Here is a 12345-nt window from a genome sequence, read left to right as displayed (position 1 = left end):
GTTTTAATCAAAGAAACAAATATAAGTTATAAAACCGGTTAACTGTCAGTGCAATATTCCTCAACATGTTCAAGACATTATTGTATTGACAGTGAACATAATAACACAACAAATAAGTGGATCCATCGCAGAGCACTGCCACTAAACGACAAGTGATGAGTCCACCCCAGGATCGATAGCAGGTCAATACAAACCAGATTTTCTTAGATCAAAATCACTGTGAATGATATTCTGTCAGAGCGCACAATAGAAACACAGTCAGCTTTCTCGGAGCATCCAGGAGATACCCTCGATATATAGGAAAATAAAGCCACAATAGGAGAGCGTACTGTAGCAAAATGGAATTAGGCCTAATGACGAGGGCAATGACAACGCGTTGACGTTATTCACCGTGTCTCATCATCAGCGCCATCTCCCATATTAGACTTCATGCAGGGTGATAATCGACACATGAACACCGATGTTTACCAGGTGCTGAATATCTCTGCTTGTCCTTCAAGTGCTGTGGCAGGATCCTCCTGCCCGCCTGGTAATTAAAACATTTAAAGCAGCACGAGTCCCGCGCTCCCGGGGTGTGATACCGGGGTCAGACGCCTGTAGATTCTAATTTGCGCGTCATTTGTATTCATGACAGGGTGCGTGCTAAATATTTAACAGCAGTCAGGTAGGAGTTTGTATTGTTAGGCTTTCGAGGTCAAATGATTTAATTTGCAGGCAGATTATATTAAAGCGTCCAATGTCCAATCCCCCCTCTCACTTCCATTTTTTAAATTTTATTACCACCAAAGATACAAATTGAGGCACATAAAGATTGCGAGAGCTTGTTATCTGCAGCCTATTTATTAATTTGAATTAGAATACGGAGCCCATCATTTATTGTAAGGCATGATAGCACATGTGAATGGTAGACTAGGGAACATATCAGGGTATCACACATTATTAAATGGGGCATAATCACACTGGCGGACTTCAACAAAATATGAATTCAAACATTGCAAGCGAATGCAGATAGATAGGCCTACTACCAGAGACAGAGACAAGGCTAACCCCTAATCAGCACTCTAACTGCAGCTATGCTTAGAACATGAAATGTCTGCCAGTTTCTCCATATGGGTACTTGTTCTCCTCTATAGGAGAAGGGGAAAAGAAAAGGCATCTCTTGGTTTGTCCATTTTCTCTCCCACTCCCTCCCTTGCTACTTCCTTTTTTTTCCTGTTCTACTCAGCAAGGCCATAGATGAAGTCCAGACATTTTCCTCTTCAGGATGGGGCTGGTGATTGACAACAGAGCTAGTTAAATGGTGATGAGGTGTTAATGGCTGCAGGGTCAGGGAGATATGGTGAATATTTAATCACCATCTAATTCCAGAACACAGCCACACACAGACAGGTACACACCCCAACCCGTGACCCATCCTACAAACAGCATAATTAAAGAAACAGTTATTTTGTTTTAATGCCAAAAGAGCAAGCCCGTAGTATATATTCCTCCTAATGATATGGGTTCAAAAGCTATTACATGTCTCATTAAAATATATGATCTTCCAATCTGCCAGCGGTTTGGGGTGATGGGGACAGAGAGAGGTGCATATGGCTTAAATACCTAAATACCATCAGCATAGGCGCAGGGATACAACCCTTTACAACATCATGTAGTCGTACACAAGATTCAGATGCACCAACGAGGATGATGACAGCCTTCTGGGTGTATTGGCTTTGAAGTCGCATGGCTGTGTGTGGGAATGGCTGAGGTTATTAAGCATTTGACATGCATTTCCATATTGACTGCATGATGGTAGAGCCTCTGCCACGGGCTCCTCTCAACAACCATACACGTGAAAAGAAGGGGAATTAACAATCTTAATGAGCCCGGGTTTGATCTCTCTCTGCCACACAATGCACACAACACCTGATTCATTTGCACCTTTTCATATCAGGAAGGCTAGTGTTGTGGAACCACCCACCCACCCACTCACTCACTCACTCACTCACTCACTCACTCACTCACTCACTCACTCACTCACTCACTCACTCACTCACTCACTCACTCACTCACTCACTCACTCACTCACTCACTCACATACATCAATGTTTTGGAGTGTGTGAGCACTGGGTTGAGGACCACAGCCATTACATCTGAGCATAGAGGAACCTTCTACACCTGGGGCCTACACCTCCCCTCACACCACATTGGCCTGAACCCTGGTGTTAGTGTGTGGCATCACTCCTCAGCTAAAACAACAAGTCAGGGCAGCAATACATACAGCAGACATACGTAGTGGTTCTCTCTTTAATTTTCCAACTCTAGTATTTTCCCTTCGATAGATGAAAAAATAACAGCCCTTTCAAGTTGAGAATACTTTGTTAAATTATGACCATGGGGCCAAGTATAGATCCGGATGTACTCTTGATAAAACCCACTTTGCTCAGGGGCAGCCAGTGTGCAATAATATAATAATATAATAATAGTGTGCATATCACAGCTTCCACATGAATCGAGAACGGTTTCGATTAGTACCAATACCGTCGGACTTGTAAATCTATTTGTGAAGTGGAGTGTAGGTGGCTGTTCTTGTCCTCCCTCTCTCGTTTGGTTTCATTTTGTTCTTCTTAGCGGTTCAAGCGGTAACTTTCTTGTCGGGGCTGATCTGTAGGAGCCCCTGCGGGAGTGCATGGGAGACCCCAGTGACCCAGCGTTTAATAAGCATCGGGCCCACCTCCTCTGTTTAGTGGCCCATTGAGAAGCGGGGCTGGGTGCCAGTAGACCGTGTAACGCCAGCTCACTGTCTTCGAGGTCAGAGCCAAAGCAGCTGTTGGGTCGACGAGGGCGCTTTGACGCTTTGATGAGACATTTTGCACCCAACTATTTCGGTCCACTCTCCCAAAGAGGACCAGGAATAAAAAACCAAGCCTCGCAGCCTTATGCAGGCACAGCGCGTTACTTAATAAAACAGGAACAGTTTGAGAGAGGAATAAAGTGGCTTGGAGCTGGGGGGGGGGGGGGGGGGGGGGGAGTCAATTGATTCCAAAAAAGGCGAGATTACAGCGTGAACTCTGCTTAAGAAACCTACTTGACTGGGAGCTCGGCACCGTAGCCTGGAGCCGCACACTTACTCAACACTTTGCCAATGTCTCCACTGAGAGAAAGAGAGAGGGAAGGGGGAGAGAGAGAGAGAGAAGGGGAGGGGGAGAGAGGGCCGGAGCAGCAAGAGAAATGAAAAATAGAAGGAGAGAATGACAGACCAAAAAATGAGGGCGAAACAGAGAGCGATTTAATTTATGTCCTCGCTGCCAACGGAGGAAAGACCAGAGTAGGTTTGCAGGGCTAATTAATTTCTGATGGCCGGGCTTTCATTTGGCTAAAAGGTCACCAAACTTTAAAGGTCATGCACAGTTTCCCACTGTGTGTGTGTGTGTGTTACTGTTACCAAACCCCTTGAATTACTCTCCAGAAGGGATGTGGTGCAGTACATAGCCAAGTAAAGACACTGGTAACATGGCATGTACCACAACTCGACAATAACGACACTGAACACCTTCAGCAATCTGGAAGTTTTCAGTATGTGTGTGTGGTGTAATGCTATGAAATGCTTTGTTTCTCAAAGACATGGTAGAGGTGCGAAATGTAATGAATTCAATGCTAGCTACGTCCGCACACACATACACACACTTACACGGACGGAAGCACAAACACGCACACACACAAAGCCATCCCCACCTGCACCCTGACGACCCTGACATTTTCTCATTTATTTCAGGATGTCACTGACTTAATTTCATCTGAAGCCTTTTAATACTGCTAGCACTTTCTGTAGCTCCATAAGCAAATGGCTCCTGACTTTATTTGAGAATGTCTGTCGAAATGCTTCCCAAATGGCACCCTATTCACTATGTCAAGGTTTTTCAAACTTTTTTGGGGCCGGGGACCTCTTGTGATAGCAAATTCATCAGGGGCCCTCTTATAATCAGAATACGACTTGAGTGAGACAAAAATAGCATACAATGCTTGGCCAGACGAATCAAGTCTCGGGCACTGGGAAGAAACATTTTAAAGATCTGCCTCTTCGCATCGGAGAGAAAATTTTGCATTTTTCAAGCTAACTTCCTGTAATTACGTACATTATGTTATGGGGCAGAGATTTTTTTGAATTGTGTGAGAGAACTTTGCAGTTTTAAAGCTTAAATTACAGAGCATTTATGTACAGTATAATAAAAAATAAATAAAACATGAAAAGTTTAAATGTCTTGAGTCAAGTATTTCAGCCCTTTGTATGGCGAGCCTAAATAAGTTCAGGAAACCGTTCAAGGAATTGATTGATTGAATTGATTTGACAATTTGTAAAAATCCATACATAAGGGGGCTCCAGCTGGTGACGTCTCCACATTCAATTTAAGAAAATCATCAAGGATAACACAATAAAGCTTAACAGCTTATTTCCATTGTGGTCCTTTTGAAGAGGGAAAGGGGGAATAGAACAAGGTTAGGCAGCGAGTGTAATGACAACAGACAATGACAGACACCATTTTTGTTTGTTTCACAGCAACCGATAATGTTCCTAATAAACATCTATGGACAGGTACATCTTCCTTGTCTCACATACCCTTAATATATAAACAATCAATCCCTAATATACACACAAGACAATCACATTATAATAAACCACAGGCACCAAAAAGGCAGACCATATGCTATCCTGGGCATTTCCCTCTCCACCACCTACTTTAATCTTACCACTCACTTTTGAGACATGCTACTATTTAGCAATTGTTTCAGTGAGAACTTGAAACTACCTATGGAGGTTTTACATTTCAAGGTTTCCCCATACCACTTTTAAATCTAAATGTAATCTAAGTCCCTCCTTCTAGTTGAATAGTTCTGGTTATCCCGTAGTTACATAAGTATCTGGGGACTATATTGTGGACAATCTGATGTACAAGACACAATTTTTTCTGAGCAACTCTCTCGTCCACTTTAAGCCATCTAAGACTTTCAAAGTGGGAATAGTCAAGATGCGTAAATGCTGGAAGTTTAAGAATAATCCAGACTAATTTGTTCTGAGATGTCTGCAAATGTATTTTTTTATATCCTGAGGGCACTATTGTACCAGGAAGAGCATGCATAGTCGAAGTGGCACTGAACAAGAGCCCCTGCCAATGTCCCCATTGCATTCTTATCCAGATATTTGGAGGTTCTAGCCAGGAACCTAATTTTATGGTTCACTTTGGCGATAACATTTTGTGCCATGCTCTCCCCTGTCAGATGGTTATCTAGCACACATCCAAGATACTTAACAGTCTTTTGCTGCGATTACTATGTCACCTACTACCACCTTAAAATATGTGGATTTCCTCAGTTTGAATTTGGACCCGAACAAGATGGACTCTGTTTTCCAAGGTGAAGTGACAGCTTATTGTCATATAGCCATTTACTGAAATGGGGCGGCAGGGTAGCCTAGTGGTTAGAGCGTTGGGCTAGTAACCGAAAGGTTGCAAGTTGGAACCCCCGAGCTGCCAAGGTACAAATCTGTAGTTCTGCCCCTGAACAAGGCAGTTAACCCACTATTCCTAGGCCGTCATTGAAAATAAAAATTTGTTCTTAACTGACTTGCCTAGTTAAATAAAGGTACATTTAAACCACAACCACATTTTTGTCTTTGTGGGAAACCAACAGTGCAGAATCATCTGCATATAAGAAAAGGTCACATGTACAGGCAGATTTCAGATAATCTATATACAATATAAGTAAAAGTGGACCCAGCAAACTCCCTTGGGGTACACCGCAGTTCAAGATTTGGGGTTTAGACAGGGTCACATCCACCATCTGTTTTCTTCCTTGCAGGTAAGAGGTGACCCATTTTACTGCTAAGTTGTTAAAGCCCATGGCTCTTAGTTTGATTAACAGAATCTCACGATCCACTGTATCGAACACCTTTTGGAGAACTAACATAACCATACCACAAAATTTCCCTCCATCTACTTCCTTTCTTATGTGGTCTGTCAGATATAGTAGGCAGGTGTCAGTGGAATGGGATTTCCTGAAGCCAGATTGGAGCTCATAGAATAGGTTATGCAAGGAAATATAACTGTCAATCTCCTAGAACATAATCTTATCCATGACCTTCGATAAAGCACACAGGATTGAGACATGCAGATAGTTTCCATGATCTAATATATTCAATAGACAGATTCACAATGTGAGTTACACAGGGGGTGATAATTACCACAGCATCCTTTAGAAATCTGTCAGGAATGCTGTTAAGGCCAGATGCTTTGGAATGGTCAAGCTCTTTCAGCATCTCATGGTGAAACCGCTCAGGGTTTCACCATGAGGTCAATTGTGATTTTAAAACAGTGACATTACTGAGTACCACGCTCCATAATTTCAAGCATAGTGGTGGCTGCATCATGTTATGAGTAGCCTTATAATCGTTAAGGACTGGGGAGTTTTTCAGGATAGAAAATAAACAGAATGGAGTTGAGCACAAGAAAAATCCTAGAGGAAAACCTGGTTCAGTCTGCTTTCCTCTAGACACTGGGAGATTCATTCACCTTTCAGCAGGACAATAAACTAAAACACAAGGCAAAATCTACATTGGAGTTGCTTATCAAGAAGACAGTGAATGTTCCCAAGTGGCTGAGTTACAGTTTCAACTTACATCTGCATGAAAATATATGGCAAGACCTGAAAATGGTTTAGCAAAGATCAGAATAAGTTAAAACATAATAAAAATGGCAAATGTTGCACAATCCAGGTGTGGAAAGCTCTTAGAGACTTAACCAGAAGGACTCACAGCTGTAATCAGTGCCAAGGGTGATTCTAAACATGTACTGACTCAGGGGGTAGAATACTTATCTAATCAAGATATTAGTGTTTCATTTTTCATGGTTCTACTTTTTATTTTATTTTTACAGATTTTATAATTTTTCATTCACTTTGACATTACAGTGTAGATTTTGTGTAGATCGTTGACCAAAAAGTGACAATTAAATACATTTTAATCCCACTTTGTAACAAAATGTGGAAAAAGGTGTGAACACTTTCTGAACTGTGGCACTGTAACTCATGTCTAAAGAAGTTTGGCAATTGCTCGCTGGTCAATTGTGTGCCGGTCTTTATTACTGTCTGCCAGCCCATCCGCCTGTCTACCTGCCAGTCCATCCATCACCACCACTCAGCTGCAGACCACCAGTATGTATTGATGTTACACAAAGCATTATGGGTACTGTAGTACATTATGCTACACAGTCCACCTATAGTACCACCTCCACTACTAAATTGATGACATGGACCAGGCTCACCTTCATCTTCTTGGCCTCCTCGTCCTTCCTCTTCTTGGCTTTCAGTACCTCATCTGTTATGGCTGGAAAGGAGAGAGAGACACCCTCATGAGCAGAACAAATAGCACATTTCTTTATCGAACAACATAACCAGCACACGTCGCTGGGCAGTTAATCTGTATCAAGGAGGAGTGTTTTCTCCGTTGTTCCCTAACCCGATAAACCCCTTAACACGATAACCTCTCTCACTTTTAATATAGAGACCTAGCTAGCTTAGTCTTACATTGAAGAACACACCTCTCTCTAAGTTTAATATCTTACTCTTGAATTTAATAACTGAACTCGGGCATTAGATTTAATTGCTTATCGTTCCTCTTAAACCTATTAACCTATCGCCCCGATCTGGTTTCTTACTGTCTCGAGGGCCACCCAGGCCCTGCTTTTACCCTGCACATTATCCCAATGAATTGTTCTCTCAGAGCAGTAATAGGAAATCAGCTCAGAAACAGCGACTGGCCGTAGCATAAGAGATAAATCAGATCTGGGGGGCCTCTTGGTTTGCTAGTATATTGAATCTAAATTGCAGCCCCCACGCCCCTCCGGCCCCCTTGTGTGGCTCTCCATGCACACCATCCATCTTGTAAGCTGATAATGTGAGCCGGCCCAATTCCACCTGATGTTTGCATTATTACATTTTAGTGCGCTAACGAGCTGCGGCTAATCCAGCCAGAGGAGAGGAGGAGGAGGGCGGGATCGGATGCAGAAGCCAGGGCCTTCATGGCATTTTTTCTGGTATTATTCTCTCTCTCTCTCTGTCGCTCTCTCTCCGTTCCTCGATGATGATTTGAATGAAACATAGACCCGGCGTCACTACATAGCTCTTTGGGCCCCGAGGCCCCTCGAGCTGCAATTACACATATAATCACAATTGTATTTCAACAGAGCCCGCAATTCTCATCCCCTTCTCTCTTCTCCTCGGCCCTTCCAGCCAAGGCGGAATGAAGCGTAAATGAAGTGAAAGACTTCTGCCGTCCCCAACACTTTGTTTTATTATGACCTAATTTAATCAAAGTCCCCATCACAGAATTGCCAGGAAGGCAACGATGAACTGGAGTCCCTAATAGACAAAGAAATATACCTCCAATAATGATCCCTATACACCCTACAGATATTCCCCATATATCTATTTATATGGCGTATATCTGGCCGCGTGTATGCTGTTGTTTACGACTGTACATTACCAGTGTGTTGGATATATAACAGTGGCGAGGTAAGGATGTACTAAGGTTGTATTAATGTTTTTCCAGTAGCGCTCCTTATTGATGTAATTAAATAGGATCTGGCGCCGTTGTGAGGACCGACTTTCATTGTTTGTGGGGGCAGGATCCCCTGGAGGCAGCGCGGAGATGAGAGATGGATAAACAGTTTGATTTTGTGCTATCGCCCCGAGCAGTATACTGGAGAGATGGAGAGCGAGGGAGGAAGGGAGGGCGGGGGAGAGAGAGAGAGAAACAGAAACAGGGAGAGAGTGTGTAAAGCAGAAGGATTATTTATTTATTTATTTATTTACCTTTATTTAACCAGGTAGGCAAGTTGAGAACAAGTTCTCATTTACAATTGCGACCTGGCCAAGATAAAGCAAAGCAGTTCGACAGATAAAACGACACAGAGTTACACATGAAGTAAAAACAAACATACAGTCAATAATGCAGTATAAACAAGTCTATATACAATGTGAGCAAATGACGTGAGAAGGGAGGTAAAGGCAAAAAAGGCCATGATGGCAAAGTAAATACAATATAGCAAGTAAAATACTGGAATGGTAGTTTTGCAATGGAAGAATGTGCAAAGTAGAAATAAAAATAATGGGGTGCAAAGGAGCAAAATAAATAAATTAATTAAAATTAAATACAGTTGGGAAAGAGGTAGTTGTTTGGGCTAAATTATAGGTGGGCTATGTACAGGTGCAGTAATCTGTGAGCTGCTCTGACAGTTGGTGCTTAAAGCTAGTGAGGGAGATAAGTGTTTCCAGTTTCAGAGATTTTTGTAGTTCGTTCCAGTCATTGGCAGCAGAGAACTGGAAGGAGAGGCGGCCAAAGAAAGAATTGGTTTTGGGGGTGACTAGAGAGATATACCTGCTGGAGCGTGTGCTACAGGTGGGAGATGCTATGGTGACCAGCGAGCTGAGATAAGGGGGGACTTTACCTAGCAGGGTCTTGTAGATGACATGGAGCCAGTGGGTTTGGCGACGAGTATGAAGCGAGGGCCAGCCAACGAGAGCGTACAGGTCGCAATGGTGGGTAGTATATGGGGCTTTGGTGATAAAACGGATTGCACTGTGATAGACTGCATCCAATTTGTTGAGTAGGGTATTGGAGGCTATTTTGTAAATGACATCGCCAAAGTCGAGGATTGGTAGGATGGTCAGTTTTACAAGGGTATGTTTGGCAGCATGAGTGAAGGATGCTTTGTTGCGAAATAGGAAGCCAATTCTAGATTTAACTTTGGATTGGAGATGTTTGATATGGGTCTGGAAGGAGAGTTTACAGTCTAACCAGACACCTAAGTATTTGTAGTTGTCCACGTATTCTAAGTCAGAGCCGTCCAGAGTAGTGATGTTGGACAGGCGGGTAGGTGCAGGTAGCGATCGGTTGAAGAGCATGCATTTAGTTTTACTTGTATTTAAGAGCAATTGGAGGCCACGGAAGGAGAGTTGTATGGCATTGAAGCTTGCCTGGAGGGTTGTTAACACAGTGTCCAAAGAAGGGCCGGAAGTATACAGAATGGTGTCGTCTGCGTAGAGGTGGATCAGGGACTCACCAGCAGCAAGAGCGACCTCATTGATGTATACGGAGAAGAGAGTCGGTCCAAGAATTGAACCCTGTGGCACCCCCATAGAGACTGCCAGAGGTCCGGACAGCAGACCCTCCGATTTGACACACTGAACTCTATCAGAGAAGTAGTTGGTGAACCAGGCGAGGCAATCATTTGAGAAACCAAGGCTGTCGAGTCTGCCGATGAGGATATGGTGATTGACAGAGTCGAAAGCCTTGGCCAGATCAATGAATACGGCTGCACAGTAATGTTTCTTATCGATGGCGGTTAAGATATCGTTTAGGACCTTGAGCGTGGCTGAGGTGCACCCATGACCAGCTCTGAAACCGGATTGCATAGCAGAGAAGGTATGGTGAGATTCGAAATGGTCGGTAATCTGTTTGTTGACTTGGCTTTCGAAGACCTTAGAAAGGCACGGTAGGATAGATATAGGTCTGTAGCAGTTTGGGTCAAGAGTGTCCCCCCCTTTGAAGAGGGGGATGACCGCAGCTGCTTTCCAATCTTTGGGAATCTCAGACGACACGAAAGAGAGGTTGAACAGGCTAGTAATAGGGGTGGCAACAATTTCGGCAGATAATTTTAGAAAGAAAGGGTCCAGATTGTCTAGCCCGGCTGATTTGTAGGGGTCCAGATTTTGCAGCTCTTTCAGAACATCAGCTGAATGGATTTGGGAGAAGGAGAAATGGGGAAGGCTTGGGCGAGTTGCTGTTTGGGGGTGCAGTGCTGTTGTCCGGGGTAGGAGTAGCCAGGTGGAAAGCATGGCCAGCCGTAGAAAAATGCTTATTGAAATTCTCAATTATGGTGGATTTATCAGTGGTGACAGTGTTTCCTATCTTCAGTGCAGTGGGCAGCTGGGATGAGGTGTTCTTATTCTCCATGGACTTTACAGTGTCCCAGAACTTTTTTGAGTTAGTGTTGCAGGAAGCAAATTTCTGCTTGAAAAAGCTAGCCTTGGCTTTTCTAACTGCCTGTGTATAATGATTTCTAGCTTCCCTGAACAGCTGCATATCACGGGGGCTGTTCGATGCTAATGCAGAACGCCATAGGATGTTTTTGTGTTGGTTAAGGGCAGTCAGGTCTGGGGAGAACCAAGGGCTATATCTGTTCCTGGTTCTAAATTTCTTAAATGGGGCATGTTTATTTAAGATGGTTAGGAAGGCATTTAAAAAAAATATCCAGGCATCCTCTACTGACGGGATGAGATCAATATCCTTCCAGGATACCCCGGCCAGGTCGATTAGAAAGGCCTGCTCGCAGAAGTGTTTCAGGGAGCGTTTTACAGTGATGAGTGGAGGTCGTTTGACCGCTGACCCATTACGGATGCAGGCAATGAGGCAGTGATCGCTGAGATCTTGGTTGAAGACAGCAGAGGTGTATTTAGAGGGGAAGTTGGTTAGGATGATATCTATGAGGGTGCCCGTGTTTAAGGTTTTGGGGAGGTACCTGGTAGGTTCATTGATTATTTGTGTGAGATTGAGGGCATCAAGTTTAGATTGTAGGATGGCTGGGGTGTTAAGCATGTTCCAGTTTAGGTCGCCTAGCAGCACGAACTCTGAAGATAGATGGGGGGCAATCAGTTCACATATGGTGTCCAGAGCACAGCTGGGGGCAGAGGGTGGTCTATAGCAGGCGGCAACGGTGAGAGACTTGTTTTTAGAGAGGTGGATTTTTAGAAAGTAGAAGTTCAAATTGTTTGGGTACAGACCTGGATAGTAGGACAGAACTCTGCAGGCTATCTTTGCAGTAGATTGCAACACCGCCCCCTTTGGCAGTTCTATCTTGTCTGAAAATGTTGTAGTTTGGAATTAAAATGTCTGAGTTTTTGGTGGTCTTCCTAAGCCAGGATTCAGACACAGCTAGAACATCCTGGTTGGCAGAGTGTGCTAAAGCAGTGAATAGAACAAACTTAGGGAGGAGGCTTCTAATGTTAACATGCATGAAACCAAGGCTATTACGGTTACAGATGTCGTCAAAAGAGAGCGCCTGGGGAATAGGAGTGGAGCTAGGCACTGCAGGGCCTGGATTCACCTCTACATCGCCAGAGGAACATAGGAGGAGTAGAATAAGGGTACGGCTAAAAGCTATGAGAATTGGTCGTCTAGAACGTCTGGAACATAGAGTAAAAGGAGGTTTCTGGGGGCGATAAAATAGCATCAAGGTATAATGTACAGACAAATGTATGGTAGGATGTGAATACAGTGGAGGTAAACCTAGGTATTGAGTGATGAAGAGA

General features: G+C 43.6%; 1 long non-coding RNA gene across 2 annotated transcripts in view; it reads right to left on the bottom strand.

Annotated features, from left to right (window-relative positions):
- The window catches only part of LOC116353612 (uncharacterized), a 206662-nt gene that overhangs the window by 19948 nt on the left and 174369 nt on the right, over positions 1-12345 (bottom strand). For both annotated transcript variants that reach the window (XR_004203076.1, XR_004203077.1), the window contains one exon: positions 7299-7360. This is a non-coding gene — a long non-coding RNA (uncharacterized LOC116353612). The remainder of the gene's footprint in view (positions 1-7298; positions 7361-12345) is intronic.

This window comes from Oncorhynchus kisutch, linkage group LG15, assembly GCF_002021735.2.
Source record: "Oncorhynchus kisutch isolate 150728-3 linkage group LG15, Okis_V2, whole genome shotgun sequence".
NCBI lineage: Eukaryota > Metazoa > Chordata > Actinopteri > Salmoniformes > Salmonidae > Oncorhynchus > Oncorhynchus kisutch.
The sequence above is the reverse complement of the archived record's forward strand: the minus strand, read 5'-3'. Positions and strand labels throughout refer to the sequence as shown.